At 33.6% G+C, this 20,619-nt stretch overlaps 1 long non-coding RNA gene and 1 pseudogene across 1 annotated transcript; one reads left to right on the forward strand and one right to left on the reverse strand.

The window, feature by feature from the left end:
* The first annotated feature begins 698 nt into the window (after positions 1 to 698).
* LOC145814700 (G-type lectin S-receptor-like serine/threonine-protein kinase SD2-5) lies at positions 699 to 2,182 on the forward strand (annotated as a pseudogene).
* Positions 2,183 to 11,206: 9,024 nt separating this feature from the next.
* On the reverse strand, positions 11,207 to 13,579 carry LOC145814686 (uncharacterized). Its single transcript, XR_014358029.1, has 3 exons — positions 13,044 to 13,579; positions 11,560 to 11,753; positions 11,207 to 11,428 (listed from the first exon to the last, which is right to left on the reverse strand). It is a non-coding gene; the product is annotated as an uncharacterized LOC145814686 (long non-coding RNA).
* Positions 13,580 to 20,619: the final 7,040 nt, after the last annotated feature.

Genomic DNA, 20,619 nt, shown 5'->3' on the forward strand with positions numbered 1-20,619 from the left:
ATTGTAGTTTCATTTTTTGTTTTTTTGGTACATTTGTTATTTAGTAAATTTTTTTAAATTTGTTTTACAAATGTTATATTTTTTAAGTATATTTATGTTAGGTGTTTTAAAAAATTAAAAAAATACTTAAAATATTAAAAATATTCAATGAAAACAAAAAATTTCAATTATCTAAAAAGTGAATTCAGAAAACTCAAGCCAAGCAAGTTGAATTAAATTCATTTTATACTTTGTATTCACACTACATCAATTTAATATCCATCCAAAAAAAAAAAAACCCACTCAAGGAAAATCACTCAAGAAAAATCTGGGACAGAGTACATGGGTTCCTAACATTTTTGTCATCAATTCTGATAGAGATACCACACAAACATGACCTCACAACCCCACTCTCATCCCAATCACTCATAATGTGGGGCCCATACATACATTGGTGGACCCCACACACACTTCAAGGGCCAAGATCAAATTGGATCCCAAACATTTCTGTTTTGTTATTTGTAATAGTGATTTACGAGTGATTTGAAATGCAGCACTTTCCTGGCAATTCTGCATATGCCAGATACGAAATCTGGAATTTGCAACTCGCCTTTCTTCTTCAACACCTTCTTCTCCATTGCTTTCCCAAAAGAAAACCAAAAACTAGTGAACAAGATGAAGAAACAGAGCTCTAGTGGATAGACATAGACCACCCTCCAATGGGTCTGTGTTGTTGCTGTTGTTCTTGCACTATCTATTATTATGTTGTTGCTGCTGCTTCTATTATCACCTTTTTCATATCCTCTGCACCTTTCAACAATGCCCAACCGGTAACTATTTTACCAATTCCTCCACTTCCATCTCAAACTTCTCCTCCACCTCCATCTCAAACTTCTCCTCCACCTCCATATTTTTCTATTTTACCAATTCCTCCACTTCCATCTCAAACTTCTCCTCCACCTCCATCTCCGTCTTCTACTGTTGTTGTTCCATTTCCATCTCCATCTCCAGCTCCTGTTGTTGTTGTTCCATTTCCATCTCCATCTTCACCAGCACATTCTTCTCAAAAGAAATCAAGGCAACTCATAATCATACTTGGGTCCAGTCTCGGAGCTTTCTGTGGTGTAGTTTTTGTGGTTTCCTCTTCCTTTTACCTTCTTAGAAATAAAGGAGAATCCGAGGAACTTGATGAGTTCTATGTCAATCCAGTACCAGGGATGCCTACCAGGTTCTCTTACAAAGACTTGAGAGCCATGACACGCAATTTCAATGACAAGCTCAGGGAAGGAGGATTTGGGTCAGTGTTTCAAGGGACATTAAGCGATGGCACCAAAATAGCAGTGAAGTGTCTCAATGGTTTTGGTCATTTTAAGAAGTCATTCTTAACTGAAGTTAAGACAATAGTCAGCATTCACCATGTCAATTTGGTGAGATTAATTGGATTCTGTGCTGAAAAATCATATCGGCTTCTAGTTTACAAGTATATGTCCAATGGATCCTTGGATACATGGATCTTCCACAGGCACCAAGACCTCACTCTTGGGTGGCATTCCAGAAAGAAGATCATCATGGATATAGCCAAGGGACTAACCTATCTCCATGAGGAATGCACCTGGATATCAAACCCCAAAACATCCTCTTAGATGAATACTTCAATGCAAAAATTTCTGATTTTGGATTGTCAAAACTAATTGATAAGGACCAAAGCCAAGTTGAAACAATAATGAAAGGAACACCACGCAATTTGGCCCCCGAATGGTTAAACTCAATTATCACTGAGAAAGTAGATGTTTATAGCTTTGGTGTCGTGGTCTTGGAAATGTTGTGTGGGCGCAAAAATTTGGATAGGTCTCAGCCTGAAGAAGATATGCATTTACTAAGTCTATTTAAGAGGAAAGCAGAAGAGGAACAACTTTTGGATATCATTGATAAATACAATGATGACATGCAAATACGTAGAGAAGAAGTTGTGGAGATGATGAGGGTTGCTGTGTGGTGTCTACAAAGTGATTTTTCAAGGAGGCCTTCCATGTCAGTGGTGGTTAAGGTCTTGGAGGGTTCTGTAGAAGTTGAAAACAATTTGGATTATGACTTTACAATTCCTGTGGGACAAAGAGCAATCAGAGCTGCCAGTAACCAATTGGATGCCATTGGTGCTGTTGCTAGCCAATTATTTCCATCAGTTTTATCAGGACCAAGATAAAGCAAGTAGAGTTCAACAAACAAATACAGTTGATTGTTTAAAGTATTAAGTATTTCTTTCTCTCCTGTTGGTTTTTTTTTTTGGTTTTTGGACTAATAAGTTTTAGGATTTCAAGTTACTCTGGAATTAAACATTGATACAAGGGAAGAAAACTGTCAAAACATGTCTGGTATAGTTCCCCATTCACACCACTCTAACTTGGATGTGGTTGGAATTTGTAAAGACTTATCTAAGAGTTGTATTTCTGCTTAATTTTGTGAAAGGTCCTTTAAAATTCCCTGTTCACACACCCAGGTCCTCTAAGCCCAAATATGTGGTGAACTATAACTAAAGAGTTTTATTTGTGCAAATCACACCCCATGATACCAGGATTAATGGTGTTTTAGGTAGTGTCTTCTTCCACTGATAAAATTTTGACTCTCTCAATAATATTCTTCCTTTTTATCTTTCTTCAAGTTCTTCTATCATCATTGCCATAGAGCATACCGAACCACATGAATGTAGTGAGCCAGATTAGATTTCCCATTTTTTTAATTCAAACATTCTCAAGTTCTGTTGCAAAAGGGAAAACGATAGATATTTTGTAAGAGGATGTGAGTTTCTCTTGATTCAAGTAAAACGAGAGAATATCAATTAGTGGGTTTTTCAAACTTTCTTTCCAAAGATGTGTAAGACAGAACAAAGCGAGCTTATATTTTGGAGAAATTCAGAGCCATTTTTTGACTAATAAATTTGGTTGATAAAATTTGTTCTTGAATTGCTTGGAAAGAAAGAAATTTGTACATCTTAGTCTCTAGAATGTGCCTTTTTTTCTCCCTCACCTTGAGCTTGACTGGGAACACAAAGAGTGAGACATGATGAACAAAAAAATTCAGTATTCACTTGCCATGTTTTTCCCCAACAATGCCCAACCTGTTGAGCATTCAATGGCCAAACTGTCCACTACATAGATCAAGTTCCTGGAGTGCACATATTACTATGAGCTCACAGTACTGATAATTTCAAAAAGAAACTTTAGCAGGGACGATATGGATTGGTTTTTGAAGGGACTCTTCTAAGCAATGGCACAAAGTTGCAGAGAATCATCTTGATGGTTTAGGCCATGTCAAGAAGTCTTTCATGGCAGCACAAGTCAAGACAATAGGCAACTTTCACTTTCTAAACTTGGTAAAGATCATTCAGATGTTGTGTTGAGAATCGATGACTTTTAGTTTATGAATAAATGTGTAATAGTGGGTATTTAACAGGAAACAAGTGGTTGCTCTAGCTTGGCTAACCAGAAGAAAGATCATCCTTTGACATAGCCAAAGGACTAGTCCATCTCCATGAAAGTTCCAACAGAAAAAAAATACACTTCTATTTTAAACCCCCAAATATCCTTATAAAAAATTGTCACCTTTGTGTTACTTTAATTATTATTTTTAACAATTAACACCTTAATTCAGTAAAATTAGTTCCCTTTGTTCCAAAATCATATGAGTTGATCACTGGTATAAGGAGCAAGGAAGGGAAATGTAGTCCCTCTCTAGTCAAATTAATACCAATTTGTAAATGAGATTTGCACATGTAATTGAACTCCATCCTTTTTACCACTAAATTAATACCAGGCCAAACAAGCTTGACCAAAAAAAAGAGAAGAAAAAGAAGAGGGAATGAAAGCGAAGTCATTTTGAGTTTTAAATGAAATCATTCAACAACATCCAAGAAATACTATCATTACTCTTTTCCTTGTAGTTGTAGATATTATTGGAGAATAATTTTATTTTTTTTTCCATGCCTCTTTGATTTGCTCATATGAGCTTTCATAAGAATTTATTAACATCATTCATAATTTGAAACAAATGAATTAATGCGTTAATTGTTAAACTTGATAGTCCAAAAGATAAATATAATACAAGTGTAATAATTTGTGGAGTAATGTGAAATTTTCTATCGAATAATTGTAATGGCCTTGACAACTTGAAACAAAGTGAAATAATTTTAATAATTTAAGGCGTTAATTTTTAAAATTGATAATTGAGAGAGTGAAGTGATATAAATGTGATAGTTTGAGGGAGAACAAAATGAGATTTTTCCAATTTTCTTCCCTAAGAAAAAGGTAAAATTTTAGTTTATGCTCTCGTGATTATCTATGAAAATTTGATCTCATAAAATAAAGTGAATGGTGATATACTTCCAACTCTGATTTCATATGATGGCCTTGGAATTACACAACAATTGAGGTATAATCAAGCGACTTTACTTTGATCTGATTGGATGAAAGAGCAATAATGTTTATATTCATTCATTCAGAATATCTTCATTTCAAATGATTGGTTTTGGATGAATTGAATGGCAAAGAGTATTATGGTGAAAGCAGTCTCAAAGAAGATCTAGATGCCCATATCATGATGATACAAAAACTCTTTGACATTTAAACATCATTTACATATAAAATTAAGGTTAAATTATAAATACATTTTTTGAAATTTGTTTAAAATATGAATTGTCTTCCGTGATTTGTAAAAATTACAAATACCCTAATGTTTGAATTTTTTATTTAACATAATTAATTGAAAAAAAATAAAATTTCTAACTACTATCCTATATAATAATAAAATTATCTGAATTATTAATTGAAATAAATTTCTAACATCATTAAAATTGTTAATTGGTTTGATGATTTATTAATAAAATGAGTTATTTGTTATGAAATTTGAAATTTCAAGGATCAGATATAATTTTCAAAATTATAAAATACAATTTGTATTTGAAGCAAATCTTAAAAGATATATTTATAATTTACTGTAAAATTAATCATAGAACTAACAATGTTTATACTTATTCGATGATTAATTTTGTGATTTGTTAGTTATATTAATTCCAATAATTTCGAATGTAATCCTCTTGGTCCATGATATATAGCAGTCAATTGGGCATATGGCTAGCCTATAGCGATCCCAGGTTTACCCTTGTTGTATAGTGATCCGGCCATGTGTCCGTGGATGTTGGTAGTTGTTTATTATCTTATTTACATCCTTTCTTACTTTGAATTTGAGTTATAGGATGTGTTGAGCGGGTTGGTTACAGGTTGGTTGAGTTTAGAAACCAAAACTAGTTGCCCAGATTTTTGGCCTGTACGCTCGAGCGGAGGTGTTGGCGCTCGAGCGTAGATTACATCCATCCAGTATTTTGTTGTGCAGTGTTGTGAGCTCGAGCGTAGGGTTGGGAGCTCGAGCGGAGGCCGGGTTCTGCAAAAGTGCTGGGCGAGAGCATTCTACGCTCGAGCGGGAGGTTGGCCGCTCGAGCGGAAGTCTGTGAGTGGCCGCTCGAGCGGGGTGTTTTACGCTCGAGCGGAAGACTGGGTTTAAGTCCCGAAATTGTGACTTTTCAAATCACTTTTTCACTTTCTCTTCTCTCTCTTACTTTTCCAAAATCACCATTGTTGAGCCTCTCACTCTAGACTCTACCTTCTCTCTAGGTTTTGATCAAGTAGGAGTGATTTACTCACCTTTGGCCTTTACAAAAAAGTTGTTGATCGTCGAGGGCTTCATTTTAATCTGAAAATCTCGGGTTTTGGAGCACGTTGGGTTTTGTCGTCTTCTCCTTTGGGACTCCGAATTTGAGGTAGGGATAACCTACTCCTCTCTATGGGTTTTGTCTTTAAATTTTGGTATTTTGAGATGTTGGGCTTGGTTTGGTAATCTTGTAAAGGTTTTGGGCTTTTGTGTAATTTTACAAAAGTTGGGGTTTTCTTCATAATAAACCTAGATGCATGTTTGGCATAGAAAAATGGAATGATTGTTGGATCATTGATGAAAATGGGACCTAAGGGTTGAAATGGTAATTATGGAAAATGGCCTAATTACATTATTTAATTAATTGGGATAATTAATTGGTGAGAAATGAGGAAATGAAATGTTGATTGAATATCCATTTGTGCATTTATTTTCTGTTTTAGAAATAACTGCTTTGGGCTATCGGTGGAGGATAGTCGAGATTGTTGTAGACAATGCATGATGATTAGGTAAACGGAAACTAATCATTGGAATGTGTCATGGAACTTGACGGTTGATAGAATACATTAATTGTGTGTATTGTGTGATTGTATATAGAACCAATGTGTTTATATACGTTATGTGTAGAGGAGGAGATAGGGGATGTACTCCGCGGTTTAGGGGAAGATAGGGGATGTACCTCTAAACCGGATAGGTATTGGGAGGAGATAGGGGATGAACTCCGTAGACAGAGCTCATATGCTTGTCTAGAGAAGTGAAGATAGAGCTCATATGCTTATCTTTGTGAAGTGTGGATACAGCTTGTATGCTTATCTGTGGATATTGTTGATATACATATCTGTTGTAGAATGTGGATACAGCTTGTATGCTTATCTGTGGATATTGTTGATATACATATCTGTTGAGAATGTGGATATAGCTTTTATGCTTATCTGAATGTGAGATATAGTTTTTATACATATCTGTGGAAATGATGATAGAGCTAGCATGCTGATCTGTTGAAAAAGGGAAAATGAAAAGTAATTGGGACTTGTAAGTCGTTGACATAAATATATAATTTATGTGATTGTATCGGTGTTGACCAACTATCAATTGCTAATGTTTTAGTCATTGTCCACGGTTGGTTTAGTGTATTTCTACTGGGCTGTGGCTCACCCTATATGGGAATATCATTTTCAGGTACAGGAAGCATGCCACCTCCAAGGACATAGCTTGGGAGGCTTGAGGCGGACATAGCGTAGTTGTTTTACTTTTGATGTATTACATGTAACTTCAAGCCAAGGGCTTAATGTGTAAACGAGTTAGTACTCTTTTGTTGTAACCAAGTGTTAACTTGGAAAGCTGTAAGCCCGTAGGGCATTTTGTTTTGATGTTAACATGTAATACTTATGTAATGAAACTCAATGAATAAAGAAATGTGGTTAGTTAATATGTAAATGCATGTCTTATCTGATGGGTTTAATGTTATTATTTTGAGGGCGTTACATAGCCTGGGTGGGACACCTTGGGACAGATAAGACTAATTGGTCCTCTTTGGAGGCATTACACCTCCCTTCAAAACTTGATTGATAAGGGTCTTTGCTCCAATCAATATACAAGTTGTCACATTAATTTCGTCCTCTCCACTTTGGCAGCACAACTCAATTCCATAAATATGCATTAAGCTGTCAAAAATAAAAAAAAAATTTAATGTACTTTTTCCAAACGTGACATGTGACACTCCCATCTGGCTGGTATGATGTGATACTAAAAAACTCTTTAATATACTTTTTTTAAATGTGACACTACAATGTGGATGACAAGTTCAAAATATATAATTTATTAGTCAATCTCCTAATATTAAACCTCTCTATCATTGCTCTATTTATTACTCTATGCATGTATTAGTCAACGAAGAGTTGAACAACACGCATTTTGTGCATGTATCAGGGTTCGTTTCTAAAGTGAGTTGACTTTTTGACTTTATTAGCATGGGTCTAAAAAGCCTTGTTTGAAATAGACTTTTTGGTTTTTTTAACTTTTGTGAGAAAAAAAATATAATGATTATGGATTAGATGTAGTATTTTGTCTTATTAGATTAAAAAGTCTATTTTGTCGTTTTGTGGTTAAAATAACCCCAAATCCAACCCAATCCAAGTTGCCAAACGAAAGCTTAGTCAAAATGCGAGCGCGTTTAGGTCTTCTTTGGCAAAGGTTTTTTTTTTTTTTTTTTAATTTGTAAATCTATTAAAAAATAAAATAAGTTAAAACAATTAATAAGATAAAATATCATATTATATGCATAATCATTTCATTTTTTTTTCTCAAAAACATTACATCTAACTATAAAAAAAATCTAATCATCTTCTTAAACATAAATATTTTAACCTATTAAAATAACTAACTTCCAAATGAAGCTAAGGGGTGTATTTGATTTGTGTTTTGAGATAAATTTTCAAAAAATAAAAAATAAAAATTGGAGATAGTTTAGAATTTTTTTGGTTTATTTGGTTGTATATTTTGAAAGTAGTTTTACAGTTTGGGAGTTTGGGACGATTTGATATTTTGTTATAGTTGAATAGATGTGTGTCAGAGAAAAAGTAATTGAGAAGTATACATGAGAGAGAAAAAATGATTGATTGAAGTGTAGGAGAGAGAAAGTGATTTTGAATTTTTTTTTTCAAAAATTTAAATGAAACAAAATTTTAAAAAAAATTCTTAAAAATTATATCTTAAAATACAAACCAAACAAATCCAAAAGGAATTGAACAACATTTCAAGTGTCAGCCTCTTAAAATATATATATACTAGTGTATGCCCGTGCCTTTAGGCACGGCGTAAACAATGTTATGGTGAATCATACCCAAACAGCGACTTAGGCTGTAAGTCACTTAGGCTGCCGCAAAACCAATGAAGGTTGCGGACCATCTATACCCATCTCTGATTTATTGCTTATAAATAAGTGACTGGTTATTGTTTGTAAATCATACACCGACCTCCTCCAATACAAACTCAAATCCAAATCATACCCAAACACATACTTAATCAACAAAAATAAAAAATCACACAAACCAATATTTCAATGAAATGGGCTTTGAAACCCATTTCAAAACCATCAAAAACAAATTTTACCCTAAAGGACTACAAAAATCCAACTCAATGCCAAAATTAAGTCTCACAACAATACAATGTAAAATATCATAAACCCACAAAGGGAACACCATCATCCTGTTTACTGTCTTTGGGTCCATGAGAAATTTACACACTCATTTGTTCAAGATCATTATCATCAACAACAAATCATATTTGTTCTTCGACAATAACACAATCACCAAATCTTATATGTTCATCATCATCATAAAAAAAATCAAAAAATTAACAATAAAACAGATTAGAGCCTGTACAAATATTAGTTACAAAAATTTACTTTGCACAGATCAAGTCTTATACATTATCTTATCTGCATCATCATAATTCATCAACAACAGCAACAATATGTACTCACAACACCCAGATCATCACAACACCAACAACAATTAAAGATCAATTAGCAAGAAAAACGCAGATCCAATCCTAAAATCAACAACAACAACAATGAGCACTCATAACACCCAGATCATCATAGCACAAACAACAATTAAAAATTAATCAGCAAGAAGAACATAGATCGAATCCTAAAATCACTGCACATACTTCAATCGTTAGATATTGATTAGGAATCATCTCGACCATTCAAACGAAATGTATCTCTGATACATTTTGGGACAAATTCAAAAATCGTTCTACCTTATTCAAAAAATATAAAATTAAAAATAAAAAAATAAATCAGAAATGGGTATAGATGATTTACTGTCTTTAGGTCTACGAAAATCCACATTAAAAATAAAAATAATAAATCAGAGATGGGTATAGAACTCTTGCATACCATCATTGATCGTCTCCACCTTATAGTCACTCATCATCCTATTTCACAACAATCAAAACCCAATACCTACTGTTCTTCATAAACTATCACCACAACCATACTACAGGGCAAGTAGACATTGCAAACCAGTTCTTGGTGCTTGTAATTAATTGTGGAGAATGGAATTCAAATCAAATGTATTAGATTAAAATTAAATGATCCATAATAGTAGTATGTACATAACCTAAAACTAAATGACCCATAATAACAATATGTACATAACCTTGAAGCATAGGATTCCCAAAAAACTTGCCCTTGCGCTGTTGTTCTTTTTTATTTATATCGGATTTGTTGCAAGATTATCCACATATGAATTCCTACTCTCTATTTAATTGTCCCCCCACTCACCCTCACTTTAAATACCCTCCTTTCTTCTATTACTAACCACGGTTTACAGGAGGTAAAGTGTGAAATGGCTGGTGAGATTGAAGCTGCCAGTCAACCATCTTCCAGGAGGTACAAAGAGTTGTGATCCACTGTCCGATTCAAACTGGTTCAGATGAGCTATTGTTGCCTTGAATGCCTCTGTATTGAAGGTGCTTCCATCACCAACTCCTCCAAAATCTGTTCAGCTGGCGCTGTGAGCTCTGCAGCTCATAGCAGAGTACTCAAAGTAGTCCAAAACACGTGCTTTTTGGGCATCAACATTGCTCAAATTCAATAGAAAAACAACCAGATGTACTGAAACCACATCAAATATCTGTAACATTAAAGAAAAAAAAATTAACTGATATTTCATTTAGATTTCACTCACGTTTTATTTTTACTTTCCAAATTCACGCAAAACAGACTAAACTCAAAAAATTTAAAGAGTTTTTTTAAAGCAAGATTTGGACTTTTGGCAATGGGATTGGTTGGGCTGCTAGGACATGAGAACCCATATTAAACAAAAGTCAACATTGTTAATGTCTAATGCATAACTTGTGCGTAAAGGCACTCCCATATAACCCCTTTTTTTTTGGGGGGGGGGCGATCGAACCCATATAACCACTTAAATAGTGGATTTTGTTCCTTGTACCAAAAAAAAAAAAAAAAAAAAAAAAAACTATCACTCATACGATTTGTGGAGCTTTAGACTTGGATGTCATACATATACGTCAATTTAATGTTACATTACCTCACCAATTTAATAGCATAAATTCAAACCTAGGTTAAGTAAATCCATTTTTAATCCAACTTACCAAAATCAGCTATCGAGAAAAATCATTGCGGCCATATAATGCCAAGGTTGTTAAAATTGAAATCCTACATAGGATCGGTGAGAGGGTCTCATGGATCGGATTGTAGGATCAGATTGAGAATCGTAAGATTCTACTTTCTAGGTAAAAATACAAATTAGAATGATGAATAATAAAAATAAGGTGAAAAATCATAAATCCAGTGATCCTACTTATGATCCAACATATGATCCTACTTGCGATCCTACTATAACACCGATCCTACAACGATTTGGATCGTTTTGACAATTTAGGATTGTAGGACTATGATCCAAACCGCGATTTTGATAACCATGTATAATGCCCCAATGTGGTTGAATAAATTACATGAATGAAAACATACTTCAAGGAGAGTAATTGTAGGGATGATGTAAAAGTCATCAATTAAAAACAACTATAAAATTGAAATTATTGCTCTAAAATATAGCCAAATAAAAGTATTTGAAATTATTGACCTTCTTTCTTTTCACTTCTGATATTGTTTCTTATCACTTGATTTGGGCTCACATCAAATTTCAGAGGCTTTATCTTCAATATCAAATGCACCCAATAGTTCTAACTGGCCTTTGACAATTATTTTCTGCTGTAACTGAAGTTTAGAGCTAGGGAATTAAAATAAAAGAAAATAGAGACAGGGAGAGATAGAAAGAGTAGTTGATGGCCTAAAAGGTGCATATATTGTATAATGAAAAGGAGAAAAAATTTAAAAGGAAAACTCACATTAGGAATTTTAGGATGGTTCTTCTATGAGGATTAAAAGCAGTACGCTATTATTTTCCTCTTCCACATGGAGGATGAATGGAGCTTTTCCTTCGATCTGAAAGGATATTGGATCTGAAAGGGTCTGATAGACATAAGTTCCATTGAGGCTTCAATGGCTTTTAAGGATTTAAAAGCACAAAACCAAACCATACCTGAAAAAATATAAGAATTCATTCCAAAACAATGAATTTTCTGAATAACTCAAGATAACGAAACAGAATTTTATGAATTTTCTGACCACACAACAAAACAGATTTTAAAACAACACAAAAAAGAATTCATTCCAAAATAACTGAAGATAACGGCTGAAAATAATCCATTCCAAAACAATGAATTTTCTAAACTCATTTTTTTTTTCCAACTCGATGCTCTAAATTTTTTTTTTCTTTCTTTTTTTGTATTTCCATTTAGCTCCCCCTTCACGTCCACCTCTCTCACAGTTCTATTTTTTTCTCTGACTTTCCCCTTCCCCCATTGCACAACCACCACTCTCTATATCTTCTCCTTGCCTCCCATACCACACTCCTCTCGTTTTCCCTTATCTCTCTCACCAACGACATAACAATGCCACGAAAATAGAAGCTGAACAAAATCAAAGCACACTAACTAAAGTACTACAAAAAGTGCACCAACTAATAAAATAACCCAAAATATCAAAATCAACCGCCAACAAAACCAATTAACTGAACTCATCTTGCTGATAAAACAATCAAAACAATAGAAAAAATATGAATACTTTACTTTGAAACAATGAAGCATATGATTCTCTGGACAACAAACAAATAAATATATATATATATATATAAATCAACAAACAGATAAATATACCCCCAAAAAATTAACAAAGGCAAATAAATATAGTTTCCAGCATCGCCTTGCTGATCTAGGATCATTGTTGGAGACATCAATAGAATTCACTACCACCATTGCCTCGTTGAAAAAAGAGAAAAAGAAAGAAGAATTGAATAAATAATTAGACAAAAAAAGTTTAAAAGAGAAAAAAAACATTTAAAGAAAAGAAAACAACAAAAACACTCTAGAAACCTCAACTAATAATTGATTTATATGTTTTTCTATATAACATGTAATAATTTGTTTATGCAAACACATTACACCTTTGCTCAAAACCCTTCCAATCTAGTGTACGCCCGTGCAAATAATGATGAAATCAAAATGTAAGTGAATATAATTGTTGGGTTAAAATATAATTTATCCCATTTGTTGCTAAAAATTTGAAGTCAAAATATGAATCAATGTTGGTTTTCATGTTTTAATTATGTTAATTTATTAGTTCTTGAAATATGAAATCTATGCTTCAATTAAAATATTTGTTGACCAAGTAGCACTTTTTACTCTGTTAACTTGAAAACTGTTTTAGAATTGGATTTGTAACTGACAAAGTGATGAAATAAGAATACACGAAAAAAAGAGGAAAAGACTACCTCTAAGAAGCTAGCCTGATCAAGGATTGCCCGCACATTTTCTGACATAAAATCAACTCCTAGAACTGTGATATATTAGCAACCAGCTTTTACCATCTTGACAGCCGAATCTGCCATAACCAGCGAATCAAATATATGGATGTGAGGCCAGTGCTTCTGGGCAGCAGTTAAGACCCCTTGGACCTCAGGATCTATGTAAATAAAAATAGTAGAAATTATTTTTTGCATAGCATAGCAATTAGAATCGATTTCATAGCAATTAGAATCGATTTCATCCCAAAAATATGCATAGCAATTAGAGTTGATTTCATCCCAAAACCCAAAATTAGATGCAAAGAGATAGTAATCGAGGTCAAAAATAATGAAAAAGGGCAATTGTCACTGCGAAAACATCATGATTTCCAAATTAGTATCTAATTATCGTCATCGCACACATGAACTATCCCAATTTGAAACAAATGAGACCCAGACATTACGGTGATCGAACCATACCTGTTTAGATATTTTTTATGACCACAGCCAATTTAGATATTCAACACAAATAAGTATTTCAAAAGACAATTTCAATTAACTTATTTTGAAATTGGGTTTTCAAAACACCCGATTTTGAAGCACAATTTCAAAAATCAACTGTTGCATTTAAAAAATAAGTAAATTGTTAATATAAAAACAATTATTTAAACAATAACAATCCTGTAGCATTATTATTTAACTAAAGCTATTTTTTCTTATCTTCTTCTACTTCTTGTTTTTGTTCATTAGAATCAATTTCATCCCAAAACCCTAAAAATGAGAAGAATCAAACACAATAAAGGTCACAGAGATTTAAAATTAGATGCGAAGAGATAGTAATTGAGGTAAAAAAAAATGAAAAACGCCAAAAAGAGACAGAAAGGTAGAGAGAGAGATCAAAGAGAGAGTATTGGTCAATGCGAGTTCGAAGGAATGGTGGGTTGTTTGCGTTTGCAATTCTATGTCCAATACTGTTTTTATCCTCATCTGCGTTTGCAATTCTATGTCTAATTTTTTGCGTTGTTTGCTGAATGAGAAACATGAGTTGGTTTTGAAAACTGATTAGCAGTTATTAACTAAATGTGACATGTTTATTCATTCAGTTAGCAATTCTAAAGGCATTTTTAAAAATCAAAATTGTGTGACAAATATTCAAAAAACTGTAGTCCTATAAAACTTCATATACATTAGACATGTGCTAATGAGACACAAACATAATTGAAAATTTCCATAAGCACAATGCGGTGATAAACTAATGAGTAGAAACCCAGCTTATACATAAACTCAAGCACATATTCCAGTAGCTCATCTAAGCAATAAATCTCTAAATTGTCTCAAAATATAGACTCAAACTAAAGGCTATAAAATTAAGACAAATTACTATACCATTTTACATATAAATCATAATACACACGCGTATACATATCATGTTGAGTTTTCATAATACACACGCGTTTGCAAACCCCAAATTATAATAAAAACAGTATTGGACACAAAATTCTAATAAAAACAGGAAATAAAAAAATATCAATGTATTCATGAAATGACACAGATTGTAAGCCCCAATGAATTAACGGATACTCTATATTTGAAGTACTTCGTCCAGGGATACTCTATACCCAAATCCCTATGTCCCTTTGTGCCAATGCATTGTCAGTCGTGGTATGTGTGTGTGAGAATCTCTCGACACAAAAAGGGATGTAGGGATAGAGAATCCCGTGCCAAGTAGTTCCACCCGTGATCAGAATAATAGTGCTTCTAGCTAGTATGATGATATATATTTACTAACACATAAGCAAACCTTGTTGTCCAACCTTCTTGTCTTGTCCCAAATTAAAGTGAAATTTACAGAGTCCCCATGACTGATGCATTCATTTTGATTTGAACTCTCTTATGTTGCCATTACTCCATTTCACATCCCCATTTCACCTTCTTTTTAAAACTTCAAAAAAAAAAAAAAAAACTATACTAATATCTCAGTTAGCAATGTGTATGAATACCTAATCTCCTCCCTAAACTAATTTTACTTGGTAGTGTCAAGGCATCTACTAAATCTAGCATCAGATACCACTCATTTGAGATTGTTTAAAAATACATCAGGTGATCTCATTAGCTAAAAAATATCAAACTTAGATCAATCAATAATTCAAGAAAACAACACAGAGAAGCACAAACCCTAAATTTGCTAACCATAACTGACCTAGTTCATAAGACCAAGCAATTCCTAAAAAAATTATTTTTTATTTTTTGTTTAGGCAAAAGGAAAGAAATGAAAAAAACAACCAATTAAAACAAAACAACTTAAGTGCAATAAAATTAGTCAGAATTTCATAAAAAGTAGTGGGTTGTGCAGTTAAAAACACACATAAATTTATAAGAATAACGATACATTCTCTAAATTAATGAGCTCTAATGACATGAAAGTAAAAAAAAAAAAAAAAAAAAACCACAAACATCTCTATTACAATGGAACCCACACTCCATTAGGACTATTTAGAAATCCTTCATTTTTGAATTTATAAATACACACCAAGAGAGAGAGAAAGAAAAGAAGATCGGTTTTTTTTTTGAAAACTGATTAGCAGTCCCAATAAAAAAAACAGGAAACAAAATTACACAGATTGTAAGCCCCAATGAACCCAATTTTAAACCCAGATGATGAAACTAAAAATATATCAATGTATTCATGAATGTATGTATTAATGAAATGAAGGAGAAGAACAGAGAAGAACAGAGAGAGAAGGGGAAAAAATATCAAACCCAAATCACACCAATTTGACGATTCACATGCGGCAGATCCATCAGTTTGGGCACAGGAGGGGGAGGCAGCGATCTTCTTTGAGGATGAAGCGGTCGTGAGAAGCACGGGTGATGAAGGATTGGACGAAACCAATGCCGAAAAAACCGAGGAGGTAGATGAAGGAAGCAATGAGGGAGGTGATGGCAGCGAGTTTGGAGAGAGTGACGACGTGGAGAGGGGTGGAGGATCGGATCTGATCGCGCTAACGATGGAGGAGGTAGTAAGCCAGGTATAGAGGGAGAGGTAAGGCAGCTTTTGGGATGAGGAGAAGGATGAGAGAGAATGTGTAGAGCAGATGTGTTTAGCTAGACGTGGGAGAGAGGGCAAGAGTTGTTTGGGCGGGAGATCTGTTGATCTGAACCATTGATATAAACTTGGGATTAATCTCAGCCATTAAATTAAAATGTATCTCACACACATTTTATACATTTTCAAAAACCTTCCTCCCTTATTATATAGATTTAAATCATATTATATATATTTTTTTTATTATTTTTTCATAATAAATTTAAAAAAGAAAAAATCGGTTCCCAAAATAAGCTAAAGTTAGCATCAAATTAGACCATACTATCATCTCATATTGCACATTGAGATCATCAAAACCAAAGTACATTTCATGAACTTCTTTCAGGGAGTTAGGTTAAGAATGTGATAGATTTCAATCATTTTTTACCACATTTTAGGGTCTTAAACATTTTACTAAGAACATCTTCAACCCTTCATCAATTTTATACACTGGACTTTACATCTATTTCAGACCCACAACTTTATACACTGGACTATGAGAACATGGAGAATATCAATTTTATACACTGGAATATCCAGATTTTTAATATATATCTATCAAGTGAAACCCATTTGAAACCCATTTCAAACATCTATCAAGTGAAACCCATTTCAAACCCAAAATTTTTTAAAAATGAAAAATCCAGATTCAAAATCTATTTCAAAATCTATGAAAACAGAGTGTATAAACTGGGTTTATATATTCAAAATCTGGGTTTATATATTCAACTGGGTTTATATATTCAAAATCTGGGTTTATATAGAGAGTGTATCCAACGGTTAAATTAGATTTTGGGTTTACATAGATTTTGGGTTCATAGATTTTGGGTTTACATATCTATGAAACAGATTCAAAATCTATTCAACAGTTAAGAATGTTTCAAAATCTATGAAACAGATTTTGGGTTTACATATCCAACGTTTATCTATTCAACTCATTTCAAAATCAAAATCTATTCAAACACCCACATGTCAAAAATATCCAGATTCAACTTTACAAACCCACAAAAAATTCAGATTCAAGCAAAAAAATATTATGAAATGCAACTTTACAACCAAACCCACAAAAAATTCAGATTCAAGCAAAAAATATCATGAATTCAAGTTGGAAGTTCTAGTTTACCTTGCAAGGGGAGAGAGACGAAAGAGGAGGGTGAGAGGAGATGAGGTGGTCGGTGATGTCGTCGAGAGAGGATGACACACAAAGGAGAGGTGGTCGGTGGTCGTCGGTGTCGCGATGGTCGGTGGTCGTCGCACGAGATGGGCTCCGATGCAGGTAGAGAGAGAGAGAGTTTTCAAAAATTGAAATCAGAGAGAGAGAGAGAGGAGATGAGTACCTGTGATGGAGAGGAGAGAGAGAGAGAGATTTTCTTACCATTAGATTTTGATGCCGTTGATGCTCAAAGGGCATTTGGGTAGGAAATGAAGATATCCTGACCATTGAAATTTAGATGGGACAATTTAAACCGTTGGATCAAAATATATCTCACATACATTTTATACATTTTCAAAACCTCTTCTCCCTTATTATATAGACTAGCGTATGCCCGTGCCTAAAGGCACGGTGTAAATAATTTTAAAATTAAAATGCAGTTATAATTTATGTCATTTTTTGATAAAGATACTGAAAAAATATATTGAAATATTTTGCTTGTATTACACGCTCTACAAAACTCAAATAAAATGACAACTCTTCCTAATCTTAATGCAAATTAAGAAACAAACATTTAAGATTTAAAGTTATATTGCATATCAAAATATAAAAGGCAGTAAAAAAAAGTGTAAACACTGAACAAAAATAGAAATAAAGTTATACTGTCATACACCAAAAGAGTAGGTTAAAACTTTACAAAAAGTGGGTTAAAGCTTTACAAAAGATGTATGCTTTACAAAAGATGTGTCACTAACATGTCATACACAAAAAATTATATTGTCATACACCAAAAATATGTATGCTTTACAAAAGATGTGTCAATAACATGTCTTCAAATATGCGTTTGCCCAAACTTCCTCCTCATTACTTTCCAAAAAGTCTTTGTATCAACTTTTATGTATCCCCAATGAGGAATATGCACAACAATCTGGTAATTTGTGGAACAAAAAAAATATAGATTAGTACATGTGTTGGAAATATACATGTCAAAATACTTTCAGATTGAAATTACCTTATTACATCCCCATCGAAGCAAGGTAGTCGTATTTCTCCTTTTAAGCTCCATAGATTTTTCGGTCCAATCCTACAGAAGTCCAAATTTCAAATTATTATTAAATTGAAATTTTTTAAAAAGTTATATAATCAACATAAATAAATGTACGTGGTTACCTTATAATAAAACGTCATTTAATCTGCATAGAGTACTACAGCAACACTTCAGGATAAACAATATTTGTAGTAGAATCCAAATTATCTTTAGGAGGGAGAATACTTATACGATCAAATGATGTACATCTAGACAATGCCACATATAATTGCCCATGGCTAAACACTGGTATACGCAAATCAACCCCAACAAATTTCACAGATTGTCCTTGAGATTTATTAATGGTCAAGGCATATGCCAATCGGACTGGAAATTGACGTCTTGTCATTTGGAAAGGCATTTCTGAAGAAGATGGTGTCAAAGATATCCTTGGTATGAATGCCAAATTGCCAAACTTTTCTCCAGTTAAAATTTGAGCTTCAATTATGCGAGTGCCGCACCTAGTAACCATCAATCTTGTACCATTACATAGTCCATCTTTCGGTGCAATGTTTCTCAACAATATTATAGGACAACCCACTTTCAACTCTAACTTAAAAGTTGGCAACCCAGGAGGATCCAATGAATTTAAATATTCATTAGGATATCTATTTGTAATGGTAGGATCAATTTCATTATCTTCAGACATTTTATCTGCTGCAAGATAAGTATATAACCTCCCTGGAAAGATATTCAGCGCAGTAGTATTAATGTCACTGACATCATCGTTACGCGCAGACAGAATTGTGCGTTCAGTTAAAAATGTTGGGGTTGACGTCTCTATCATATTCAATTGTGGATAAACTGTAGAGAGTAATGCATTCAAATCTTGACATTTGTGTATTGTTGATGGAAGGTTAACGATTTCTTGAGGATTGGTCCCAATCTAAAAAAAAGTGAAATCAATAAAAGAGTAAGTGTAAACACAATTTATTAATTTAAAATCTATATAATACAGGTTAAAGTAGTGTTACCTCCATCAAGAAATTTGCAAAATTAGCATTTTCATGGCCTTCATGATTCAAGCGCATATTCAAATCCAAAGTCAAGATATATATATGCTTCCATAGAACAGAGTGTCTTAATGATGCATTCACAATTTGCTCACGAACTCCTTTGGGTATAACTGGTAAGATTTGTCGAAAGTCTCCTCCAAGAACAACAGTAATACCCCCAAATGGCTTTTCACTATCACAAATGTCCCTCAATGTACGATCAACCGCCTCAACACAATGTCTATGTTGCATAGGAACTTCATCCCAAATTATGAGTTTTGTTTCTCTAAATAACTCAGCTTGTAATGATTGTTTGCTAAACCCACAAAGTGAATTTTCCAAGACATCTAACGGAATGGAAAATGTTGAATGTGCAGTGCGACCTCCTACCAGTAACAGTGATGTAATTCCAGACGAAGCCACAGTAACAACGATATGCCCAAGGCTACGACATTTTAATGCAATCGTATTGTATAGAAATGTTTTCCCTGTTCCTGCACCCCCATTCAGAAAGAAAACAGTTCCTTTATTTTGAAAAACTGAAGAAGTGATTGTATTATAAGCATTCTGCTGTCCATTATTGAGACAATCAATAGTAATTTGTGGATCTGCATGTTCTGCCTCACTCTGCAGTTGTTGATGTTCAACTATCAATCGATTACCAACTACTGCACTCCAATTTGCAGTAGGTTGTGGCATGGGTGGGAAGTCAATTAAACTTTTGCCTGATTCATGAAGCATTTGATTCAAAAGATGGAGACCATAATCTTCAATTTGAGCCTCAGTTGGTTTAGAAATGACAAACAATGTACAAATCTTATGTGCAAGATCATCACATATATGCGTTGAAAATTGATTCCATAATACATATGGATTTAGTGGAGAGCACTGGGTGAGAATAATACTAAACAATCTTCTCAATTGATATCCAATTTTTATGACTACAGCCTCTTTCAAGCATTGTATCCATTCTTCATCATCTTCTAAAAGCCCCCTTGCAATACATGCTAATTTAAATGTATCATGCACAACATTATCGACTGTGCGTAAAGACTGAAACGACTTTGGTCCTTTGACAACGGTTAGTAACAAACGTAGATAAAATCTTTCACCACAATTAGGGCTAGCAAAGTACATTCTACCAATTGCATATCCCCTTTCTCTTGATTTCCATCTCTTTTCTGACTTGAGCCAGACAAAATGTTGTGGAAATTCTTGATAAGTGAATGGACATTCATCTTCAC

This window comes from Camellia sinensis, unplaced genomic scaffold (assembly GCF_055761805.1).
Source record: "Camellia sinensis isolate YWXY unplaced genomic scaffold, ASM5576180v1 Unanchor12, whole genome shotgun sequence".
Taxonomy (NCBI): Eukaryota; Viridiplantae; Streptophyta; class Magnoliopsida; order Ericales; family Theaceae; genus Camellia; species Camellia sinensis.